General features: G+C 46.2%; 1 protein-coding gene across 1 annotated transcript in view; it reads right to left on the bottom strand.

Moving 5' to 3' along the window:
- LOC106563028 (E3 ubiquitin-protein ligase pellino homolog 1) overlaps positions 1–14,939 on the bottom strand; it is a 73,012-nt gene extending 58,073 nt beyond the window's left edge. Inside the window, exon 1 of the mRNA XM_045701795.1 lies at positions 14,526–14,939. The gene's annotated coding sequence lies outside the window, so the exon portion shown is untranslated. The remainder of the gene's footprint in view (positions 1–14,525) is intronic.
- Positions 14,940–26,492: the final 11,553 nt, after the last annotated feature.

Below are 26,492 nucleotides of genomic sequence, written 5' to 3'. Positions count from 1 at the left end.
CTGTCCAGTCAAAATCTCACGTGTAAAAGTTAATATTCTGTTAACTCATACCCAAATAATGTTGTCGACTCATTCTATACTCAGGTGGCCAAAGCTTAAATTGGAGAAAACAAACACATAAAAAACCCACCTTACAAATTGTATCTCAAACAGACCGTAAAATAAAAATGCTTGCTACTTCCTCATAGAATGCAGTCATCCTCCTAAGGAGGATGAGATGGCCAATCAGCAGTCTACTCGCATGAATATTTTTAATGACCGGTATACGCCAACAACAGTGTGTTGTTGGGGTTCACCCAACCCATGCCAACGAGGGACCTCAAGATACCATATTATCATCATAATTAGGTGTTGATACAATTCCATACTGCAAATTTATTGCAATTTGATGTTGAAACATATTGCTCACTATGTGACTGCTGCAGAGAGACGAGAGAGAGCATGAGAAAACACGTTTTGATCAATCAGGGAAATAATAGTGCTGAAAACACGTTGGCTGACTATTTAAAAAGAAGATGGACAACAGGCTAAAGACAATTTTCCAGAACACGACACACTGACATCACACACAGATGCACGCGGCTGTAAGAAAGCCATCGCACTCTGCACCCATTCAACATAGAAATAGTAAAAACATAAATCTTAGGCTAAACAAAATAACTTACGCTTACAATGTTTAGATTCTTGCTTGAACAGTCTCTAAGATTATATTCGGCTGTGATCTTGCAAAATAACTGTTTTGGATGCAGCAGTTGTTAGCTAGAATGCTAACGCTCATTGATATAGGCTGTAGCAAAAGCTAGCCAAAGAGCCATTTTACTGTTTAAAGTGATTTTTTTGAGTTTGGTGAGTATGTGTGTGTCTGTCTGTGTGATGTCCCCCTGAGTAACCGAAACAAGAAGAAAGTGAACACGGGCGCCCTTTAATGAGACATGAAGTTAGATAGCCTCAGATCAAACACTTGCATACACAAACCAGCCAAACTGTCAGAAGACCGGAGTACAAACCAGATGATGAGATGCATTGTTGTGGGCTAGATGGCGTAGTTCGCCTCCAGACATGGGAACATGCAGTTTATATTTATGTCATTTTCCTCTGGCTGATGTCATGGCAGTTTGTCTGATACTGCTGTGCTGATGCTGCTATCCTGGTCTCTCTTGAAACAGAGATGTTAATCTCAACAAGACTAACCTAATAAAAGGTTAAACATCAGTAGACGTGGCCAACTCAACTCAGCAAATTCTCCCACACAGCCACCAACTTGTCGGAAATGGAAACCTATCAGAACCGTTCCATTGTACCCATTGCCAAGCATCTGACCTAAAAAATGGTTTCCAGAATGTAGGTGAATGTATGAAAGTTGAATGACACTTTTCACAATTTCAAACATTTCTCAGGCTTTCAATCATTCTCTGTGTCTGTGTGATTGCCAGAATCTTCCTCATTCTCGGATCTAAGATCTACCAATGTAGTGCTGGTTGTTGTTGTGTTTGAGATAACCCCCATCCATCTGTCATCTTTCTGAGCAGGTTGAAATCCTTCTCCTCAGTATTAAATTAGCTTGGTTAAATAAACCATGTTCCAGCTGGAAAGGACATGGGACCTGCCTGCCAAGAGAATCTGGGACCAATCGGTGCCACTCCCACGACAACTGGGTCATCCGTGGCAGCTGAGCTGATGACTGGACGTTTGCCCATTGGGGGAATGGACTGACTGACCACAGTAAGTAGCCTTGGCTTGTACGAGCTGGAGCCCATCTCCTGTTTCTGTAGTGTGGCAGCTTGATGTTCAAGTACACCCCCTGGACAGGACGCTAGTCTATCACCTCAGGACACCCCCTGGACAGGACGCCAGTCTATCACCTCAGGACACCCCCTGGACAGGACGCCAGTCTATCACCTCAGGACACCCCCTGGACAGGACGCCAGTCTATCACCTCAGTACACCCCCTGGACAGGGCGTTATACCTCAGTACACCCCTGACAGGACGCCAGTCTATCACCTCAGTACACCCCTGGACAGGACGCCAGTCTATCACCTCAGTACACCCCCTGGACAGGACACTAGTCTATCACCTCAGTACACCCCCTGGACAGGACACTAGTCTATCACCTCAGTACACCCCCAGGACAGGACACTAGTCTATCACCTCAGGACACCCCCTGGACAGGATGCCAGTCTATCACCTCAGTACACCCCCTGGACAGGACACTAGTCTATCACCTCAGTACACCCCCTGGACAGGACACTAGTCTATCACCTCAGTACACCCCCAGGACAGGACACTAGTCTATCACCTCAGTACACCCCCTGGACAGGACGCTAGTCTATCACCTCAGTACACCCCCTGGACAGGACGCTAGTCTATCACCTCAGTACACCCCCTGGACAGGACGCTAGTCTATCACCTCAGTACACCCCCTGGACAGGACGCTAGTCTATCACCTCAGTACACCCCCTGGACAGGACGCTAGTCTATCACCTCAGTACACCCCCAGGACAGGACACTAGTCTATCACCTCAGTACACCCCCAGGACAGGACACTAGTCTATCACCTCAGTACACCCCCAGGACAGGACACTAGTCTATCACCTCAGTACACCCCCAGGACAGGACACTAGTCTATCACCTCAGGACACCCCCTGGACAGGACACTAGTCTATCACCTCAGGACACCCCCTGGACAGGACACTAGTCTATCACCTCAGGACACCCCCTGGACAGGACACTAGTCTATCACCTCAGTACACCCCCAGGACAGGACACTAGTCTATCACAAGGCCTTCACCCCTTAATGCTGAGTGCCAAGCAGTAACCGACTGACCACAGAGGAGGAAGTCAAATGAACTAGACATTATCACAAGGTCTAATACACTGAACAGAGGGTGAATTCCACTAGTGGTTGGTTCCCAAATGCCTTTCAGACATTTATAAAACACACTCCAGATAATTAAAACTAGGGTTGCAAAATTCATGGAACTTTCAACAAATTCCCTGATTTTCCCAGAAATCCTGGTTGGCTGATTCCCGGAATCGGAAAGGAATAAGGAAATACGGAAATGGGATTTATGGAAAACCAGGGAATTTATTGAAAGTTCCCAGAATCCTATTTAAAACAATAGCCTATAAGACTAACAGAAGAAAGACTTCCAATAGAGGACATGTTTCTTTGGACTGCTCAAATTTAGGCTACAAAGGCAGAGGTTGACTTAATCTTAGACACTGTATTCCATAAAATGGAGAAGTGGGCTGTAGCCTACCTGAACTCGTATTCAAAGCAATGTTTCTATCCACTCAGCCCAGTCACATGCTGTAATGGACCAGAAACGCATGAAATCTACAAAACGCAGTGTAGGTCAATGTAATTAGGTACAGAGACCCCCACCTTCCATCTTCAAAGGTCATCTGGTACCGATTATACAGCCCCAGCCTACCACCACCGTGTGTGTGTGTGTGTGTGTGTGTGTGGCCGCATTAACAGTAAATGATTGTCACTAGGTAGGTAATCCCCATCAAACACACAGAGAGACAGAGAGAGACAGAGAGGGGTGTACTGGCTCCAGTAAGCAGTACTGGGATGTAGGGTACTGGTGACAGATGGAGAGACTGGGAGATGGAGAGGAGGGGAGGCGTTCAAGTTACAGGCTCATCAATAATTCACTGAGGTGAACACAGACAGACAGCGGACAGACAACAAACAGCACACACACATCACATGCACTCAAAACCACATGGGCACTCACACCCTGTCTAGGTACTACTTCCTGCCAGTAAAGAACACACTGTGACCTTCCCAGAAACCAACCACCCGTTCCAGTGACCACCCTTTCCAGTGACCACCCGTTCCAGTGACCAGCAGCTGGGGGAAAGTGTGGCTCACTAGACTCACTCTGCACAGGAAGACAGCAGGGAGGGGGGCTGACCTGATAGAGGCAGACTGATCATAAATCTGTGCCTAAAGCACAGCCTGTACTGCCAGCAGCAGCCCCTGAGAGAGGAGGGAGAGACTGGGGGTTCTGGAGAGGAGAGAACTACTACCAGCACTCCCCTCTTACACTAACACCTACAACCAGCACTCCTCTCTAACCCTAACTACTACTACTACCAACCCTCCTCTCTAACCCTAACTACTACTACCAGCACTCCTCTCTAACCCTAACTACTACTACTACCAACCCTCCTCTCTAACCCTAACTACTACTACCAACCCTCCTCTCTAACCCTAACTACTACTACTACCAGCCCTCCTCTCTAACCCTAACTACTACTACTACCAGCCCTCCCCTCTAACCCTAACTACTACTACTACTACCAGCCCTCCTCTCTAACCCCAACTACTACTACTACTACCAGCCCTCCTCTCTAACCCTAACTACTACTACCAGCCCTCCTCTCTAACCCTAACTACTACTACTACTACCAGCCCTCCCCTCTAACCCTAACTACTACTACCAGCCCTCCCCTATAACCCTAACTACTACTACTACTACCAGCCCTCCCCTCTAACCCTAACTACTACTACCAGCCCTCCCCTATAACCCTAACTACTACTACTACTACCAGCCCTCCTCTCTAACCGTAACTACTACTACCAGCCCTCCCCTCTAACCTAACTACTACTACCAGCCCTCCCCTCTAACCCTAACTACTACTACTACTACTACTACCAGCCCTCCCTCTAACCCTAACTACTACTACTACTACTACCAGCCCTCCCCTCTAACCCTAACTACTACTACCAGCCCTCCCCTATAACCCTAACTACTACTACTACTACCAGCCCTCCCCTCTAACCCTAACTACTACTACTACTACTACCAGCCCTCCCCTCTAACCCTAACTACTACTACTACTACCAGCCCTCCTCTCTAACCCTAACTACTACTACTACTACCAGCCCTCCCTCTAACCCTAACTACTACTACTACCAGCCCTCCCCTCTAACCCTAACTACTACTACTACTACCAGCCCTCCTCTCTAACCCTAACTACTACTACTACCAGCCCTCCCCTCTAACCCTAACTACTACTACTACCAGCCCTCCCCTCTAACCCTAACTACTACTACTACCACTACCAGCCCTCCTCTCTAACCCTAACTACTACTACTACCAGCCCTCCTCTCTAACCCTAACTACTACTACTACCAGCCCTCCTCTCTAACCCTAACTACTACTACTACCAACCCTCCTCTCTAACCCTAACTACTACTACTACTACCAGCCCTCCCCTCTAACCCTAACTACTACTACTACTACCAGCCCTCCCCTCTAACCCTAACTACTACTACTACTACTACCAGCCCTCCCCTCTAACCCTAACTACTACTACTACTACCAACCCTCCTCTCTAACCCTAACTACTACTACTACTACCAGCCCTCCTCTCTAACCCTAACTACTACTACTACTACCAGCCCTCCCCTCTAACCCTAACTACTACTACTACTACCAACCCTCCTCTCTAACCCTAACTACTACTACTACTACCAGCCCTCCCCTCTAACCCTAACTACTACTACTACCAGCCCTCCCCTCTAACCCTAACACTACTACTACTACTACCAGCCCTCCCCTCTAACCCTAACTACTACTACCAGCCCTCCCCTCTAACCCTAACTACTACTACCAGCCCTCCCCTCTAACCCTAACTACTACTACTACCAGCCCTCCTCTCTAACCCTAACTACTACTACTACTACCAGCCCTCCCCTCTAACCCTAACTACTACTACCAGCCCTCCCCTCTAACCCTAACTACTACTACCAGCCCTCCTCTCTAACCCTAACTACTACCAGCCCTCCTCTCTAACCCTAACTACTACTACCAGCCCTCCCCTCTAACCCTAACTACTACTACCAGCCCTCCCCTCTAACCCTAACTACTACTACCAGCCCTCCTCTCTAACCCTAACTACTACTACTACTACTACCAGCCCTCCCCTCTAACCCTAACTACTACTACCAGCCCTCCCCTCTAACCCTAACTACTACTACTACCAGCCCTCCCCTCTAACCCTAACTACTACTACTACTACTACTACTACCAGCCCTCCCCTCTAACCCTAACTACTACTACCAGCCCTCCCCTCTAACCCTAACTACTACTACCAGCCCTCCCCTCTAACCCTAACTACCAGCCCTCCCCTCTAACCCTAACTACTACTACCAGCCCTCCTCTCTAACCCTAACTACTACTACTACTACCAGCCCTCCCCTCTAACCCTAACTACTACTACTACTACTACCAGCCCTCCCCTCTAACCCTAACTACTACTACTACCAGCCCTCCCCTCTAACCGTAACTACTACTACTACTACCAGCCCTCCCCTCTAACCCTAACTACTACTACCAGCCCTCCCCTCTAACCCTAACTACCAGCCCTCCCCTCTAACCCTAACTACTACTACCAGCCCTCCTCTCTAACCCTAACTACTACTACTACTACCAGCCCTCCCCTCTAACCCTAACTACTACTACTACTACTACCAGCCCTCCCCTCTAACCCTAACTACTACTACTACCAGCCCTCCCCTATAACCCTAACTACTACTACTACTACTACCAGCCCTCCCCTCTAACCCTAACTACTACTACTACTACCAGCCCTCCCCTCTAACCCTAACTACCAGCCCTCCCCTCTAACCCTAACTACTACTACCAGCCCTCCTCTCTAACCCTAACTACTACTACTACTACCAGCCCTCCCCTCTAACCCTAACTACTACTACTACTACCAGCCCTCCCCTCTAACCCTAACTACTACTACTACCAGCCCTCCCCTCTAACCGTAACTACTACTACTACTACCAGCCCTCCCCTCTAACCCTAACTACTACTACTACTACTACTACTACCAGCCCTCCCCTCTAACCCTAACACTACTACTACTACCAGCCCTCCCCTCTAACCCTAACTACCAGCCCTCCCTCTAACCCTAACTACTACTACCAGCCCTCCTCTCTAACCCTAAACTACTACTACTACTACCAGCCCTCCCCTCTAACCCTAACTACTACTACTACTACCAGCCCTCCCCTCTAACCCACTAACTACCAGCCCTCCCCTCTAACCGCTACTACTACTACTACCAGCCCTCCTCTACTAACTACTACTACTACTACTACTACTACCAGCCCTCCCCTCTAACCCTAACTACTACTACTACTACCAGCCCTCCCCTCTAACCCTAACTACTACTACTACCAGCCCTCCTCTCTAACCCTAACTACTACTACTACTACCAGCCCTCCTCTAACCCTAACTACTACTACTACTACTACTACTACCAGCCCTCCCCTCTAACCCTAACTACTACTACTACTACCAGCCCTCCCCTCTAACCCTAACTACTACTACTACCAACCCTCCTCTCTAACCCTAACTACTACTACTACTACTACCAGCCCTCCCCTCTAACCCTAACTACTACTACCAGCCCTCCCCTCTAACCCTAACTACTACTACCAGCCCTCCCCTCTAACCCTAACTACTACTACCAGCCCTCCCCTCTAACCCTAACTACTACTACCAGCCCTCCCCTCTAACCCTAACTACTACTACCAGCCCTCCTCTCTAACCCTAACTACTACTACCAGCCCTCCTCTCTAACCCTAACTACTACCAGCCCTCCTCTCTAACCCTAACTACTACTACCAGCCCTCCCCTCTAACCCTAACTACTACTACCAGCCCTCCCCTCTAACCCTAACTACTACTACCAGCCCTCCCCTCTAACCCTAACTACCAGCCCTCCCCTCTAACCCTAACTACTACTACCAGCCCTCCTCTCTAACCCTAACTACTACTACTACTACCAGCCCTCCCCTCTAACCCTAACTACTACTACTACTACCAGCCCTCCCCTCTAACCCTAACTACTACTACTACCAGCCCTCCCCTCTAACCCTAACTACTACTACTACCAGCCCTCCCCTCTAACCCTAACTACTACTACTACTACTACTACCAGCCCTCCTCTAACCCTAACTACTACTACTACTACTACCAGCCCTCCCCTCTAACCCTAACTACTACTACTACTACTACCAGCCCTCCCCTCTAACTCTACTACTACTACTACTACTACTACCAGCCCTCCCCTCTAACCGTAACTACTACTACTACTACTACTACTACCAGCCCTCCCCTCTAACCCTAACTACTACTACCAGCCCTCCCCTCTAACCCTAACTACTACTACTACTACCAGCCCTCCCCTCTAACCCTAACTACTACTACTACTACCAGCCCTCCCCTCTAACCCTAACTACTACTACTACCAGCCCTCCCCTCTAACCGTAACTACTACTACTACTACTACTACCAGCCCTCCCCTCTAACCCTAACTACTACTACTACTACTACTACCAGCCCTCCCCTCTAACCCTAACTACTACTACTACTACTACCAGCCCTCCCCTCTAACCCTAACTACTACTACTACTACTACCAGCCCTCCCCTCTAACCCTAACTACTACTACTACTACTACCAGCCCTCCCCTCTAACCCTAACTACTACTACTACCACTCAGCTCTTTGTTTTTCACTTTCCAAATCTGAGAGGTGAAAGTCAAAGATATCATAAATGTTGTGTTCACAATACAAACGACTACATTTCAGTAAGGCTAACCTTCTTGGAGTTGAGTGAAGTTGCTCAGTAAGGCTAACCTTCTTGGAGTTGAGTGAAGTTGCTCAGTAAGGCTAACCTTCTTGGAGTTGAGTGAAGTTGCTCAGTAAGGCTAACCTTCTTGGAGTTGAGTGAAGTTGCTCAGTAAGGCTAACCTTCTTGGAGTTGAGTGAAGTTGCTCAGTAAGGCTAACCTTCTTGGAGTTGAGTGAAGTTGCTCAGTAAGGCTAACCTTCTTGGAGTTGAGTGAAGTTGCTCAGTAAGGCTAACCTTCTTGGAGTTGAGTGAAGTTGCTCCTAAATGCTAACCTTCTTGGAGTTGAGTGAAGTTGCTCCTAAATGCTGATTTGGGGACAGTTTAGCATCCCCTCTAATGGATTTAGTTAGCATTGGGGGAGGGAAAGCTGATCCTAGATCTGTACCTTGGGCTCCCGAGTGGCGCAGCGGTCTAAGACACTGCATCTCAGTGTTAGAGGCATCACTAGAGACAGCCTGGTTCGAATCCAGGCTGTATCATAACCAGCTGTGATTGGGAGTCCCATAGGGCAGCGCACAACTTGCCCAGCGTCGTCCGGGTTTGGCCGGTGTAGGCCGTCACTGTAAATAAGAATATGTTCTTAACTGACTTGCCTAGTTAAATAAAGGAAACTTCCCCCCGGAGCAGCATTTGTAATGTTGTGAACTGCTAGACTAAAGGCAGAGCTTCACAACACAAACAGACTTAGTTGGGTTTTTCCCGTTAAAATGTTTCTCCAGTCCGGTGCAGAAACAAACTCCCAGTGTCCAGATTTGACATTTTCTTTAAGCTCAGGTGTTGGCAGGTATGTCCTTCCATGACTGTATGAATGACATCATGTGCGTAAATAAGAAAGAGGGGGATGGAGAAGTAGAGAAAGAGGGAAGCAGAGGGTCAGGGAGAGAGACGGTTTGGAAGATACCTAAAGAAATAGAAGGGAAGAAGTAGAGAGAGAGAGAGACCGAGATAGATGCAAGGTGTAGAGACTGAGAAAGAGAGACCAACAGTCAAATCTGCTCCAGCACTTTGGAAAAAAGGTCTGATGGTATTTTACCAGGCCTTTGTCCTTCTTACCCCACTAACAGAAACGACAGTGAAAACATACCCACTATCTGACCCACTTTCCATGACAAACCCTGGTAATCCTCCATCTCACATGCACAAACCCGGCACACTGAATGGAGCGAATAAGCTGAGCTGGAGAGTAGTGTGGCAAGCTTCACATACACTGCAGAGTGTAGCCTACAGCCTAGCCTAAGCTGCTCAGATGTTCCTAGCCTCATACACTGCAGAGTGTAGCCTACAGCCTAGCCTAAGCTGCTCAGATGGCCCTAGCCTCATACACTGCAGAGTGTAGCCTACAGCCTAGCCTAAGCTGCTCAGATGTTCCTAGCCTCATACACTGCAGAGTGTAGCCTACAGCCTAGCCTAAGCTGCTCAGATGGCCCTAGCCTCATACACTGCAGAGTGTAGCTTACAGCCTAGCCTAAGCTGCTCAGATGGCCCTAGCCTCATACACGCACAGTTACGACCTGGGGAACTTACCCAGGCATGTCATTCAGAGTACAGACTCATAAGCTTACAGTATGCACAAACGTAAGCAAAAAACACACACGTACACACCCACAGTTATGACCTGGGGAACTACCCAGGCATTCCATCCAGAGTACAGGCACATACAGTGTGCACACACACAGGCCAAAACACACAGGCCAAAACACACAGACATACAGTGCGCACACACACAGGCCAAAACACACAGGCATACAGTGTGCACACACACACACACACAGGCCAAAACACACAGGCATACAGTGTGCACACACACACACACAGGCCAAAACACACAGGCATACAGTGTGCACACACACACACACAGGCCAAAACACACAGGCATACAGTGTGCACACACACACACACACAGGCCAAAACACACAGGCATACAGTGTGCACACACACACACACACACACAGGCCAAAACACACAGGCCAAAACACACAGGCATACAGTGTGCACACACACACACAGGCCAAAACACACAGGCATACAGTGCGCACACACACACACAGGCCAAAACACACAGGCATACAGTGCACACACACACACAGTACCAAGCCTCATGACGCAACAGCTCCAGAGAACAGCTCATTTACACACATCACGTACACACACAGAATGCTCAAACTGAAAACCGGATTAATGGATATCTCACACCCCGGACAGGGTTCCCACAGACACACTGGATAGGCGGGGGGTTCCCACAGACACGCCGGATAATGGGGGGGTTCCCACAGACACACTGGATAGGCGGGGGGTTCCTACAGACACACTGGATAGGCGGGGGTTCCTACAGACACGCCGGATAATGGGGGGTTCCCACAGACACACTGGATAGGCGGGGGTTCCTACAGACACACTGGATAGGCGGGGGGTTCCCACAGACACACTGGATAGGCGGGGGGTTCCTACAGACACACTGGATAGGCGGGGGGTTCCTACAGACACACTGGATAGGCGGGGGGTTCCTACAGACACACTGGATAGGCGGGGGTTCCTACAGACACACTGGATAGGCGGGGGGTTCCTACAGACACACTGGATAGGCGGGGGGTTCCTACAGACACACTGGATAGGCGGGGGGTTCCTACAGACACACTGGATAGGCGGGGGGTTCCTACAGACACACTGGATAGGCGGGGGGTTCCTACAGACACACTGGACAGACGGGGGTTACTATGGATACACAAGGGTTACTATGGATACACGGTGCTGTTTCATCTATTAAGACATTAGACCTCTTCGTTCCTGTCTGTCTGATTCCCATCAGGATTTAATTCCGGTTTCCTGACTGAAACTGAGACGCACAGCGCCTGTGTGTTTGTGTGTGTGTTCGTGTTTGTGTTTGTGTTACACAGCTAAAACTGATGCACATGTAAGCCGATACCTGCATCAGGCAGTCATCCTCCGACTGACCACAAGCTGGGTTTTATCTGAAGACCTGATTTACAGAGATTCAATAGAGGACAGAGCCCCCCCCCCTCAGACCCTCTGGAGTGGGACAGAGCCCCCCCCCTCAGACCCTCTGGAGTGGGACAGAGCCCCCCCTCTCAGACCCTCAGGAGTGGGACAGAGCCCCCCCCAGACCCTCTGGAGTGGGACAGAGCCCCCCCCCCCTCAGACCCTCTGGAGTGAGACAGAGCCCCCCCCCCAGACCCTCTGGAGTGGGACAGAGCCCCCCCCTCAGACCCTCTGGAGTGAGACAGAGCCCCCCCCTCAGACCCTCTGGAGTGAGACAGAGCCCCCCCCTCAGACCCTCTGGAGTGAGACGGAGCCCCCCTCAGACCCTCTGGAGTGAGACAGAGCCCCCCTCAGACCCTCTGGAGTGAGACAGAGCCCCCTCAGACCCTCTGGAGTGAGACAGAGCCCCCCTCAGACCCTCTGGAGTGAGACAGAGCCCCCCCCCCTCAGACCCTCTGGAGTGAGACAGAGCCCCCCCTCAGACCCTCTGGAGTGAGACAGAGCCCCCCCCTCAGACCCTCTGGAGTGGGACAGAGCCCCCCCTCAGACCCTCTGGAGTGAGACAGAGCCCCCCCCCTCAGACCCTCTGGAGTGAGACAGAGCCCCCCCCCCTCAGACCCTCTGGAGTGAGACAGAGCCCCCCCCCCTCAGACCCTCTGGAGTGGGACAGAGCCCCCCCCCAGACCCTCTGGGGTGGAAAGGGGTGTGCGTGTGTGTGTGTGTATATTACTATTCTTGAGGGTACTGGAAATGCCCAAAAGTAAAACAAGGAACATTATCCCTCATAGGGACATTTCCCACATCCCCAGAAGGACAAATGCTATTTTACGTTTAGGGGTTAGGTTTAGTGTTTTGGTTACAACTAGGGCTAAGTTCAGGAGTCAGGTTAAGGCTAGGTACCCACAAGGATAGTAAAACATATGGTGTGTGTGCGCGCACAATCTCAAGTTTAGAAACAAAAAATATTCTGGCCAAAAATCCGTTTGTAAACAACATGTTGACCTTTTTTCACCTTTATTTAACCAGGTAGGCTAGTTGAGAACAAGTTCTCATTTACAACTGCGACATGGCCAAGATAAAGCAAAGCATTTCGACAACATACAACAACACAGAGTTAAACGTGGAATAAACAAAACATACAGTCAATAATACAGTAGAAAAAGTCTATATACAGTGTGTGCAAATGAGGTAAGATAAGGGAGGCAATAAATAGGCCATGGTGGCAAAGTAAATACAATATACCAATTAAAAACTGGAGTGATAGATGTATGTGCAAGTAGAGATACTGGGGTGCAAAGGAGCAAGATAAATAAATAAATACAGTATGGGGATGAGGTAGTTGGATGGGCTATTTACAGATGGGCTATGTACAGGTGCAATGATCTGTGAGCTGCTCTGACAGCTGATGCTTAAAGTTAGAGGGAGATATGAGTCTCCAGCTTCAGGGATTTTTGCAGTTCGTTCCAGTCATTGGCAGCAGAGAACTGGAAGGAAAGGCGGCCAAAGTAGGAATTGGCTTTGGGGGCGACCAGTGAGATATACCTGCTGGAGCGCGTGCTACGAGTGGGTGCTGCTATGGTGATCAGTGAGCTGAGATAAGGCGGGGCTTTACCTAGCAAAGACTTGTAGATGACCTGGAGCCAGTGGGTTTGGCGACGAGTATGAAGCGAGGGCCAGCCAACGAGAGTGTACAGGTCGCAGTGGTGGGTAGTATATGGGGCTTTGGTGACAAAACGGATGGCACTGTGATAGACTGCATCCAGTTTGTTGAGTAGAGTATTGGAGGCTATTTTGTAAATGACATCGCCGAAGTCATGAATCAGTAGGATAGTCAGTTTTACAAGGGTATGTTTGGCAGCATGATTGAAGGATGCTTTGTTGCGAAATAGGAAGCCAATTCTAGATTTAACTTTGGATTGGAAATGCTTAATGTGAGTCTGGAAGGAGAGTTTACAGTCCAACCAGACACCTAGGTATTTGTAGTTGTCCACATATTCTAAGTCAGAACCGTCCAGAGTAGTGATGCTGGACAGGCGAGCAGGTGCAGGCAGCGATCGGTTGAAGAGCATGTATTTAGTTTTACCTGCATTTAAGAGCAGTTGGAGGCCACGGAAGGAGAGTTGTATGGCATTGAAGCTCGTTTGAAGGTTAGTTAACAGTGTCCAAAGACCTTTGGCAATGCAATGACGACAACGTTTGTAGCTAAACAATAGCTGAGTGGCAAGTCAAATCCCTATTCGAGCTATTGGTCCGCTATGAAATAAGAGATAAGATAATTGGAAAGGGGAACCGAATGATTGATACGACAACGGGACACGGATGTCAAAAAGGCTGATCCAAGTCATCGCCGGACCAACAAAGGCAGAAGCAGGGGTAGCAAGCAGATCAGATCAGAACAAGGCAATGATATCCCATTCCAACTTGACATGCAAAACCTAGTTTGTTAGCCAGTAACGTTAGCTCAGTTGGTAGACAAAGCCGGAATAGTGCGTTCGATTCCCGGGACCACCGTGCGTAAAAATGTATGGATTTATGACTAAATAGCTTTGGATAAAATATGATTATATATATTACAATGACCAAAATAAATAGTTATGACTAACGTTAAGAGAAGACTTGGTTATAGCCTAAATTCTGACCATTATTAGTAAGCTAGGTTATTGAGAGGAATAACTAGCTACTGTAACATTAACGTTAACTGGCACATCTCTCCACCAGCTAGCAATCATATTAGCTAGCTAGCCTACTGTCCTTAGGTGAGCTAGCTAGCGGGTTCACAAAGGAAAACAGGAGATTGGCAAGTTAATATGGTTAGTTATCTTGTGTAAATGAGAGGAAGGTTAGCCTTAGCTAGTTCTACTTACAGCGGAGTCGATGAGGTGGTTCCCGTCGAGTCTGTCCTCCGAGACACACCGCTCAGTGAGCGGCTGACAACAATCCACCACCAGCCGCTTCAGCCCAACTTCCTTGAGCTAGCTTGTTTACTAGCTAACAAAGGCAATTTGTCAACAAATCTCTCAACGTTTCATACAAAAAAGAGTCAGAATGGCCAATCATACGACGTTTTCGTGTTGGCTTTCTTCCTGTACAAAGTTACATTCCCCAAACTACATGTTTTTTTTTAAATACTTCGCTCTCCGTGCCGACGGCAGAGTAATATGTTGGAGTAATGTTGAACATAAACAGAGACGTCTCGTTTTGAATTGTAGCGTACTCTGATCCGAGAAAAACCTGCCGCGTATGATGCGAAAGGGATTGTGGATATCGTAGTTGAGCTCTCGACCTAACAAGGCACCGCAGAGTATCTAAACCTGTCATTGAAGCCACCATGCAAGTACTTGTTTTGGAATGTGAAGTGCAAATTGTTTATATATTATGCATTCATGTGGTAGCCTATAGCTAATGTAATGAAACTGAGTAAAACCACGCAGTCCGTTAAAGAAGAAGACAAAGCATGTACCCTCTTAGACCTAACTCCCCCCTATCTGAGATACCTACTGCAGCCCTCATCCTCCACATACAACACCCGTTTTGCCAGTCACATTCTGTTAAAGGTCCCCAAAGCACACACATCCCTGGGTTGCTCCTCTTTTCAGCTCTGAGCTGCAAAAAACACTGGACAGTTTTATCTCTTAATTCAAAGACTCAATCATGGATACTCTTAGTGACAGTTGGACTGCTTCACATTTAGAAGGTAGAAGGTAGAGACATTGTTGTCTCTACCTTCTTGCCCTTTGTGCTGTTGTCTGTGCCCAATCATGTCTGTACCATGTTTTGTGCCGCTACCATGTTGTTGTCATGTTGTGTTGCTACCATGCTGTGTTGTCATGTGTTGTTGACATGCTATGTTGTTGTCGTTATGTGTATTTTGTCCTATATTTTTATTTTATTTTTAATACCAACCCCTTCCCCGCAGGAGGCCTTTTGCCTTTTGATAGGCCGTCATTGTAAATACGAATTTGTTCTTAACTGACTTGCCTAGTTAAATAAAGGTTAAAAAAATGCAGAAAAGGGCAATATAATATAGCTCATTCAGGTGAACCTAGTAATTTACTGGTCTTATGTCAATCAAACCTTATGTGACAAGGCAGGAACCAAAGTGTTGGTCAGTGTTTCCCAAGGGACCCTACTTACTGGGGTGCATTTAAAACGGTATTAAACCACACCCCATGAACTTGTCCAGATGAGTTCTGTCATGTGTAGTCCGTGCTGAATGGTTGATAAATACATTTATGTTGTGGGGAGTGGTCCTGTGTTCTGAGATGGTATGTTTCTTTGTCAGTGCTTGTTCGCAGCAAGCCGTAGGCGCTTGAATATTACGTCATGTTTCTGTGGATAGATCCTAGCTCTCAAACTCGAGGCAGAATTCTGCCTTCTCCCTACAGTTTTCAGCGGTTAACTTCGCCCATGACTGGCTCATGTGAACTACAATCCCGATGCTGTTTAGAAATGTCAATAATCATTGCTTGCGATACTGCTTTTGAAACATATAGCCCTTTCATCAGTGAGAAATAATCTTTCAAATAAAAATGATACTTACTGCAACAGTTTTGCACAGATCCACACAGCTATGGGTGCCTCCAACCGCCAAAACTATTCCCGAGCTACACTTACACACAGGTGTTTGGAGCACACTAGATAGCAATTTTAGCCCAGGTGTTTTCCATAAACACGCACTGTAACATGGAGATATGGCTGTGTGGAAGCACTAACCCTACGAGGGAGTGTACCAATTGAACCTTTTTTTTTTTTTAATAAATTCTCACTGATATAAAAGATAAGGCCCTTATGCAAGAGTATAAGGACTTTAAGGGTAGATTGGCCCTCGCTGTTGCGCCGGGACGAACAACACCATCTACCTGTGACCATATTCATGATACAGAACTCCCTACCTTATTGCTGAGGTATAGATCTTGGACTCGATAGATCCCAACCGAGATATAATCTCCCTCTACTCCAGACCTTCATGCCACACAGATGAATCATTGTATATGTGGCAAATTCCCTCAAATCTAGTATACTATATAGGGAATAATAGGCTGCCAACTTCATTTGGGACTCTCTCTCTCCCACAGAGGAGTTTGAGACAGGCTGTAACAAGCCACCGAAGCCTGGTTGCATGGGACTCACGGTCTACTGCCCTCACAGCCGATGGTGGACACTCATCGTGTGTGACAAATATGTCTCCCATGTGAACCTGTTCTATAGATGCCAGCACCCTAGACGTCAATGGAAGGGAGAAATTGAATGGAGTCATAACATAAGCCTACAGGCAGAGGGCTTTCCTTCTCATTCCCTAGGAGGGTGTATGTGCATGGCTGAGTGTTTGCCTTTTTCCGTGTTTGTCACTTTTTCCTTGCATTGTTCTGTGACTTTTTGTGTGCATTTTTCCATGCGCTGCCATTCTTGGTTCTGTTACACAAAAGACAACATGCATCCAAAAGCTGTAAAATGAAGGTGAAAATGAAAGTGTGTGTTTGAAAAATGTTTGTGTGAAGGGAACAAATGCACCATCATCCCTTTGATCACCACCTTGTTTACCTCATCATGTCATGTCTCTTACACATTCCCCTGGCTCATACAAGTGTGTGTGTTTGAGAGAGAGAGTGAGAAAGTGTGTGTGTGTGTCCATGGGAGTGTTTGTCTGTCTGTGCAGGGTTGGGGAGTAACTAATTACATATCATCAGTTACATGTCATCTGATTACAAAAAAAATCTGTAAATGTAATCATTTTTGTTACCAGAAAAAATATTGTAATCAGATTACAGATACTTTTGAAAAACTAGATGATTACTTCTTGGATTACTTTTAAATTCAGAAAGGATGTTTCCGGAAAAAAAATAATATTATGACACCTTTCTGTTTTGTCAATGACAAATTCAGCGTTGAAAAAAGGTACAAGTTTAAGTTTGTTCCACCTGAGCGAGTCTGAACACAAGTCAGAGACAACTATGATGACATCAAATGTGTTGAGATGGTTCCTTTTTGTCTTCTTTTAATGCCTCTTAAGGGGAAAGTAATCCAAAAGTAACTGAAAGTAATCAGATTACGTTACTGAGTTTGGGTAATGCAAAAGATATGTTACTGATTACAATTTGGACAGCTAACTAGTAACTATAACTATAGAAAGTAACTTACCCTGCGTACATGCGTGCGTAAGTGTCTTCTACACCAGTGGTTCCTAAACTGTGGGTCGGGACTCACTTGTGGGTCGCGGGATGACATTGCCTGCCCCCCAACATTTTCGAGATAGAAAAACGTTTTCAGTGTAAACTTAAACAACTAAAACCAAATATGAAATATGTAAAAAGATAATGGACCTATACATTTGACAATAATAGCCTATATTCTTTGAGAATTTAAAAACAAATTAGCTTAAAAAATGCAAATGTTTTTCTCAGCTCAATGGAAAAGTGTATAGAATTTCAGGAAATTGGGTTTAAAATTGCACAAAAAAAAAAATCAGTGCCATGCCAGGATGTGTGGAATTGCAGGAGAATAGCTTTGAAACTGCAACATTTTCTCTCCGCTGCCAAGATAACATTTTTGACTTATTCTTTAGTCTGTGTATGTTTTTTCACCTCTCAACCCATATGGTGGTTTGTCGCTCAAAAGACACCTCAATTCGTGGGTCACAAAGGAAGAAAACTTGGGGACCCTTATTCTACACCATACATGGAATTCAAGATGATCCCCTGGATGCAGTAAGAGGGAAAGTGGCAAGTGCCATGCTCTACCAACTGAGCCACACAGGAACATACAGTATATAGGCCCATGTTCAAATCTCTGTTGGCAAACTACCTGCTACTCCTGTTTATGTTGCCATAGCTACAACACCAACACAACACCTCCCTTTAACATGTCCAACATTGGGACAGAGCACCTCTAGAGTCAAGACCTGGGTTCAAATACTATTTGAAATAATTCTAAATATTTTAGCTGGTCCTTGATTGAGCTTGCCTGGCGCAATCGACCAATAGAATAGTTGCAACATGCAAACTTCACCCATGTGGCACGCCAGGCAGGCGAGGGCAAATGCTACAAGTATTTAAAAGGTTGCAAATGGTATTTGAACCCAGCAGGTCTGACTCAGGCACTTTGACTCCACATGCAAAAGCACACAGGCTGCTTCAGGTCTGATGGATGTTTAGCAAATAGTTCTCTTTTCCAAAAGGCCACTGAAGTGAATACACCTCTGTATGAGGACTCGTGAAACATCAAATTGGAACTCAAGAGTTACATTCTGAAGTGGCTCAATTCAGAGAGACCACTGTGTTCTGTTCTGCTCTTACCAAGAGTGCATTTCAGGGTGTTGTTGTTGTCGGGGATAAAGCAACAAAACATAGCAACAACAGGCTGTTGTCAGGCTGCCATGGAGACAGTAACCATGAACACATTTTAGAATGTTCTGCATATTGCAGGGAATTTACAGGGAGCGTGCGGGTGACTGGGCAGAGTCACGTACGTCATCTACCTGTATTTGTGTAACACAGTTTAGTGAGAGAAGCTATTAGTAGAACGTTAACGTTGGCGTCTGTAGGTCACATGACACCAAGGGATTCACACCAATAGGAAAAGCCCATGCTCTAAATAAGACATCCAATTTAAATAAAGTGTCCTTGACTTTTGAACCAGGACCAATACCATCAGACATTAACAGAAACAACACAGATCAAAATCTAGATTTGAATCAGATCAAACCAGGTCAAAATGAGTTACAAAATAACCTTTTAAAGGCTTATTACACACCAAACAAAAGTAAACAAACAAACAGGGACTGCCTGAAATTGTCCAATAACAAACCCTCATTATTATTATAAAAACATTTTACCCCTTTTTCGTGAAATCCTATTGGTAGCTACAGTCTTGTCCCATTGCTGCAACTCCTGTAAGGACTCGGGAGAGGCGAAGGTCGAGAGCTGTGCGTCCTCCGAAACACGACCCTGCCAGGCCACACTGCCTCTTGACACACTGCTCGCTTAACCCAGAAGCCAGCCGCACCAATTTGTCAGAGGAAACACTGTCCAAATGTCGACAGTGTCAGGGTGCATGTGCCCGGCCCGCCACAGGAGTCGCTAGAGCCCGATGGGACAAGGACATCCAGGCTAGGCCAAACCCTCCCATAACCTGGATGACGCTGGGTCAATTGTGCGCCGCCTCATGGGTCTCCCGGTGGCAGCCGGCTGCAACACAGCCCAGGGACGAACCCGGATCTGTAGTGACGCCTCCAGCACTGCGATGCAGTGCCTTAGAACGCTGCACCTCTCGGGAGGCCCGTAAGAAACCCACAATTTTGTTTTTTGTTGCACATCATTTTGAAACGTTTTGCTACAGTGGGCCCTAATGAATATGACCCTGGTGTTTTGAGAGAGGTGAGGTTCTTTAACCCCATAGAGTTCAATAAGGGTAAGCCTAACCCCCATAGAGCTCAATAAGGGAAGGCCTAACGCCCATAGAGCTCAATAAGGGTAGGTCTAACCCCCCATAGAGCTCAATACGGGCAGGCCTAACACCCATAGAGCCCAATAAGGGTAGGTCTAACCCTCATAGAGCTCAATAAAGGCAGGCCTAACACCCATGGAGCTCAATAAGGGCAGGCCTAACCCCCATAGAGCTCAATGAGGGCAGGCCTAACCCCCATAGAGCTCAATAAGGGCGGGCCTAACCCCCATAGAGCTCAATAAGGGTAGGTCTAACCCCCATAGAGCTCAATAAGGGCAGGCCTAACACCCACAGAGCTCAATAAGGGTAGGTCTAACCCCCATTGAGCTCAATAAGGGCAGGCCTAACCCCCCTAGAGCTCAATAAGGGCAGGCCTAACCCCCATAGAGCTCAATGAGGGCAGGCCTAACCCACATAGAGCTCAATAAGGGCGGGCCTAACCCCCATAGAGCTCAATAAGGGTAGGTCTAACCCCCATAGAGCTCAATAAGGGCAGGCCTAACACCCACAGAGCTCAATAAGGGTAGGTCTAACCCCCATTGAGCTCAATAAGGGCAGGCCTAACCCCCATAGAGGCACGCATATATTTGCGAAACACCTCCAGGTATAAACCATGCAGGTGACTACACCTGACTGGGAAACGCCCCCAGGTATAAACCATGCAGGTGACTAAACCCTGACTGAGAAACACCCCCAGGTATAAACCATGCAGGTGACTAAACCCTGACTGAGAAACACCCCCAGGTATAAACCATGCAATTGACTTCACCTGACTGAGAAACGCCCCCAGGTATAAACTATGCAGGTGACTACACCCTGACTGGGAAACGCCCCCAGGCATAAACCATGCATGTGACCACACCTGACTGAGAAACGCCCCCAGGTATAAACCATGCATGTGACTACACCTGACTGAAAAACGCCCCCAGGTATAAACCATGCATGTGACTACACCTGACTGAGAAACACCACCAGGTATAAACCATGCATGTGACTACACCTGACTGTGAAACGCCCCCAGGTATAAACCATGCATGTGACTACACCCTGACTGAGAAACGCCCCCAGGTATAAACCATGCATGTGACTACACCTGACTGTGAAACGCCCCCAGGTATAAACCATGCATGTGACTACACCTGACTGAGAAACACCACCAGGTATAAACCATGCATGTGACTACACCTGACTGAGAAACACCACCAGGTATAAACCATGCAACATGAGTCAGTAGACCACCATCAGCAGGAAAAACAACCCAACCAAAGACACGTTACTCATGAAGGTTTTATTGTTTCAGAGACATGAAGAGTATTTCAGAGCATGTTTGCTGTCACAGCATATGCATGATGTCACAGAGGAGTACGGATCAGACCTGGATTCAAATACTACACTGAACAAAAATATAAATGCAACATGACACAATTTCAAAGATTTTACTGAGTTATGAGGAAATCAGTCAATTGAAAGAAATTAATTAGGCCCTAATCTATGGATTTCACATGACTGGGAATACAGATATGCATCTGTTGGTCACAGATACCTTTAAAAAAAGGTAGGGGCATGGATCAGAACCAGTCAGTATCTGGTGTGACCGCCATTTGCATCATGCAGCGTGACACAACTCCTTCAAATAAGAGTTAATCAGGCTGTTGATTGTGGCCAGAGGAATGTTGTCCCACTCCTCTTCCATGGCTGGGGGAAGTTGATGAATATCAGCAGGAACTGGAACACACATCCCAAAGATGCTCAATGGGTGGTAAGATGTCTGGTGAGTATGCAGGCCATGGAAGAACTGGAACATTTTCAGCTTCCAGGAATTGTGTACAGATCCTTGTGACATGGGGCTGTGCATTATCAAGCTGAAACATGAGATGATGGTGGTGGATGAATGGCATGACAATGGGCCTTAGGATCTCGTCACGGTATCTCTGTGCATTCAAATTGCAATCAATAAATGCAGTTGTGTTTGTTGTCCGTAGCTTAGGCCTGCCCATACTACAACACCACCACCACGGGGCACTCTGTTCACAAGGTTGACAGAAAACGCTCACCCACACGACGCCATACACGCTGTCTGCTATCTGCCTGGTATGGTTGAAACCAGGATACATCTGTGAAGAGCACACTTCTCCATTGTGCCAGTGGCCATCGAAGGTGAGCATTTGCCCACTGAAGTGGTTTACGACGCCAAACTACAGTCAGGTCAAGACCCTGGTGAGGACGACGAGCATACTGATGATCTACCCTGAGACGGTTTCCGACAGTTTGTGCACAAATTCTTTGGTTGTGCAAACCCAGTTTCATCAGCTGTCCAGATGGCTGGTCTCAGACCATCCCGCAGGTGAAGAAGCCGGATGTGGAGGTCCTGGGCTAGCGTGGTTACACGTGGTCTGTGGTTGTGAGGCCAGTTGGACGTAATGCCAAATTCTCTAAAATGATGTTGGAGGCGGCTTACGGTAGAGAAATTAACATTCAATTCTCTGACAACAGCTCTGGTGGAGATTCCTGCAGTCAGCATGCCAATTGCACGCTCCCTCAAAACTTGAGACATCTGTGGCAAAACTGAACATTTTAGAGTGGCCTTTTATTGTCCCCAGCACAAGGTGTACCTGTGTAATGATCATGCTGTTTAATCAGCTTCTTGATATGCCACACCTGTCAGGTGGATGGATTATCTTGGCAAAAGAGAAATGCTCACTAACTGGGATGTAAACAAATTTATGAACAAAATCTGAGAGAAATAAGCTTTTTGTGCAAATGGAACATTTCTGGGAACTTTTATTTCAGCTCGTAAAACATAGGACCAACACTTCTTGCGCTTATTTTTGTTCAGTATATTCGAAATACAGTTTCTTAAAACCCTTTAGCTGGGCTTGATCATGTTTGCCTGGCACAATGGAACCAATAGAATAGTTGCAAAACTGCAAACCCCGCCCATCTCGCATTCCAGACAGGCTAAAAGCAAAGGATCAAATTATTTGAAAGATTCCAAATAGTTTTTGAACACAGGTCTGGTATGGATACATATATAAAAGGTCCTTTGGGGGGGAACATAGAGGAGGTAGAAGTATAGAGTCAAGGACACCAGCAGAGCCGACGCTATGGCTGCCTCTGGTCAAAATGAGTGCACTATGTAGAGAATATGGTGCCATTTGGGACGCAAACTATACATTATGGCAGCTAACATACATATCATTGACATAACAAATGACATGAATAGTCTTAACATTATCTATAAGCTAGTAGGCTAGTGGTAACTAGCTGACCTAAATAACAGTTTGGTGTCATGACAGTGTTAAGTCAGTTGTCATAACCTGACATATATATATATATATATATATATATATATATATATATATAAAACCTGTTATGTCTGTTATAACAGTGCTACAATCTAATGAAGGGTTTGAGGGATTTCCTACCTCAATTCCAGTTTGTGTCATGACAGTGTTACGTCAGTCGTCAAAAGATAACATCTGCAGTCATAAGTGTTTATAACACCTGTTATGTCATTTGTAAGACACATACATTCCAGATGAATGTGGGTGTGTCCCTTATGATGTGGGAAATAGCAGCACAAGCAAACACATAAAAGGCAACAGACTGTGAGCAATGCAGGAAACACAATAAATATGGAGTTCCACATTAATTAACACTTAATAAACTCAAAGGTTCAGCCGTGATGGTCCTTGACCCCTTGACCCCAATACGGTACATATAAATATTTATGTCACTTTCCTCAATTGAAACTTGATTTGTAGAAAACTCTTTCTCTATAAAACAAACTTGACTTTTTTAAAAAATATACCACGTTAAACAAGAACATTTAAGAATGCACAAATGACACCCTATTCCCTATACAGTGCACTACTTTTGACCAGGGCCCTTAGGGGTTTGGTCAAAAATAGTGCACTATGTAGGGAATAGGGTGCCATTTTGGAAGCACAGTAAAGTAACTTCTGCAGTCACCTTGAAAAGTTGCCTTACGGTCTAAAATTCACAATTCTGCAGAAAACATCAATCAATTCTGATTCCTACAGTAACACACATGCTGGTGTAGATGCTTTAACTTTATAACTTAACATGGTAACTTCTCTATTAGAATATTTAGAAACAACAAACAGAGTGACATGAACTAGCTCCTTCTGCCGTGAGCTATTTTCAGCCTTTGTCGGTTCAACGCGTGTAAACATATTTCTCATTCAGTAATAGTGGTCAATGGCACGACTTGGACACTATGAAGGATGGACACTAGAAATACATGATATGAAATCTCAGAACTGCCGGAATACCATGGGCTGCTGTCAATCATCCCAACACCCAATAGAAGCTCTGAAATATAGAGCTCCCATTGGATCAGAGCAATTGATTGAAACACAATGAATGGACATGCTGGAGAGATGTTATTAAAACAGAAATGACTGCATGCTCTTTGCTATGGTACATGTCCAAGGGTTTTACCCAGCAGCCACCATTCCTGTCCAGCAGCAGGGGAGTGATGGGAAGACAAAAGTAATTAAAAGCTGATGATCTTCTCAGGTACACACACACACACACACACACACACACACACACACACACACACACACACACACACACACACACAGTTTGTTGTTGAATTGTTTGTATATTATTGTATTGTAAATGTGTGTGACTGTCCTTGTCTATCAGTCTATCAGTGTTTTGTTACTTGTCATGTTTTGTGTTTTTTTGTGGACCCCAGGAAGAGTAGCTGCTGCTTCTGCAAAAGATAACGGGGATCCAAATAAACAAACAAATAAACACGATATCTGAGAACAGTTAACCACGACGGGACAAGCCCCATGCAATCACCATCAAGACAATCAAACTGCCCTTTTTATAAGGGGTATGCTGCAAGCACAGGCACAAAACAGACTCCAGCAATACAGAATTCCACCAATAACCAGAAGCCAAGGCTACTTCAGCAGCAAGCCAATACTGTGAGGTTAGATTACCTGGTAACCAAGAGACAGGGTCACCACTTTCTGTCAAAACAGGCAACAGGAAGCAAAACAGAACAAAATACAGACAGAGACCAGAGCTCATATCCACAAAGAACCTCAGAGTTGGTGGGCTGGTCTAGGATCAGGTCCCCTCCTGTCCATGTAATCTTTTCATTATGATCTAAATGGCAAAACTGGTCCTAGATCAGCACTTCCACTCTGCTTTATGAATTCAGACCCAGAGGCCCCTGGAAATAGCAGAGGACAAAAATAAGTTTAGTTTTTTGTTGTTGTCCAACATTGAGTTTAGCATTTCAGTTCATCAAAATACACTTCTATCCATAGTGTAGTGCAGATGGCATAGCTCCTTGTTCTCCCCTGTGGGTTCTACTGTCCACCTTCTGATAGTCGCTCATTGGTTAGTGGGCGTGCCATGTTGAGGTTAGCCAGTTGTCTGGTTTTCCCACAGTTAGTTGGGAGGTTTGCTCGCATGCTAATCGCACGAACATGGACATCGTTCTGTGGCTGAGCGCCTGGACAGAGCCGGTGTCGCCACCAGTTGTAGAAGAGCATCTACTGAACGTGAATTCCCATCATCAGAGAACATCCTTCAGTAAAACGTCCGTCAAACGGGAGTCCTTCTTGTTGTGGCCATTCTTTACCCACGCATCAGTAGCTCTATCCAGTAACACCACAATACCAAAAACATCAAACATTGTATTTTTTTTACACAGTTCCCTCAAAAAAATCTGAAATATATAGTATTATATATCTCTCTATCATTTGTGTAAATACAGTCAACATATGCTGTAGAAGGAGTAAATCATAAAACGTCAACAGCAATTCTAAATATAAACCTCCAATCAATGCATTGTTATGTTCAGAACAGGTGGTACAAGTAAAACATGCCTAAGGCCTATAATAACCTGTACTGTGTACAGTGTGTTCTGGAGCCTATAATAAATGACAGTGATCAGGGACCCTATTTATCAAGCGTCTCAGAGTAAGAGTGCTGATCTAGGATCAGTTTAGCCGTTTGCATCATAATAAATCATTATTATGGACAGGGAGGACCTGACCCTGGATCAGCACTCCTACTCTACAGTGTTTCTCAACCTCAGTTCTTTGGGTCCACCAGCCGTTTGACTGATGTCTGATTCACACTATAGGAACATCCTGAACTGTACTGGCTGATATTTTATCTTCACATTGTCCTTTCCAACATGGTTCCAGGAACTATGGTGGACGCGTAACCAGGCCAGCTTGGCCCGGCCCTGTAGTGTGAATCAGACAATACTCCCAGCAAGCACATAACGTTCTGAGAACCATATGTTACTTAGAACTTGGTGAGAGCGTGTTGTCCTATGGTTATTTAGCATACAACCTTCCCACAACTTCCTGGGAATGGTGCAGGATAGTTGC

The sequence above is a fragment of the Salmo salar genome, chromosome ssa18 (assembly GCF_905237065.1).
Source record: "Salmo salar chromosome ssa18, Ssal_v3.1, whole genome shotgun sequence".
Lineage (NCBI taxonomy): Eukaryota > Metazoa > Chordata > Actinopteri > Salmoniformes > Salmonidae > Salmo > Salmo salar.
The sequence above is the reverse complement of the archived record's forward strand: the minus strand, read 5'-3'. Positions and strand labels throughout refer to the sequence as shown.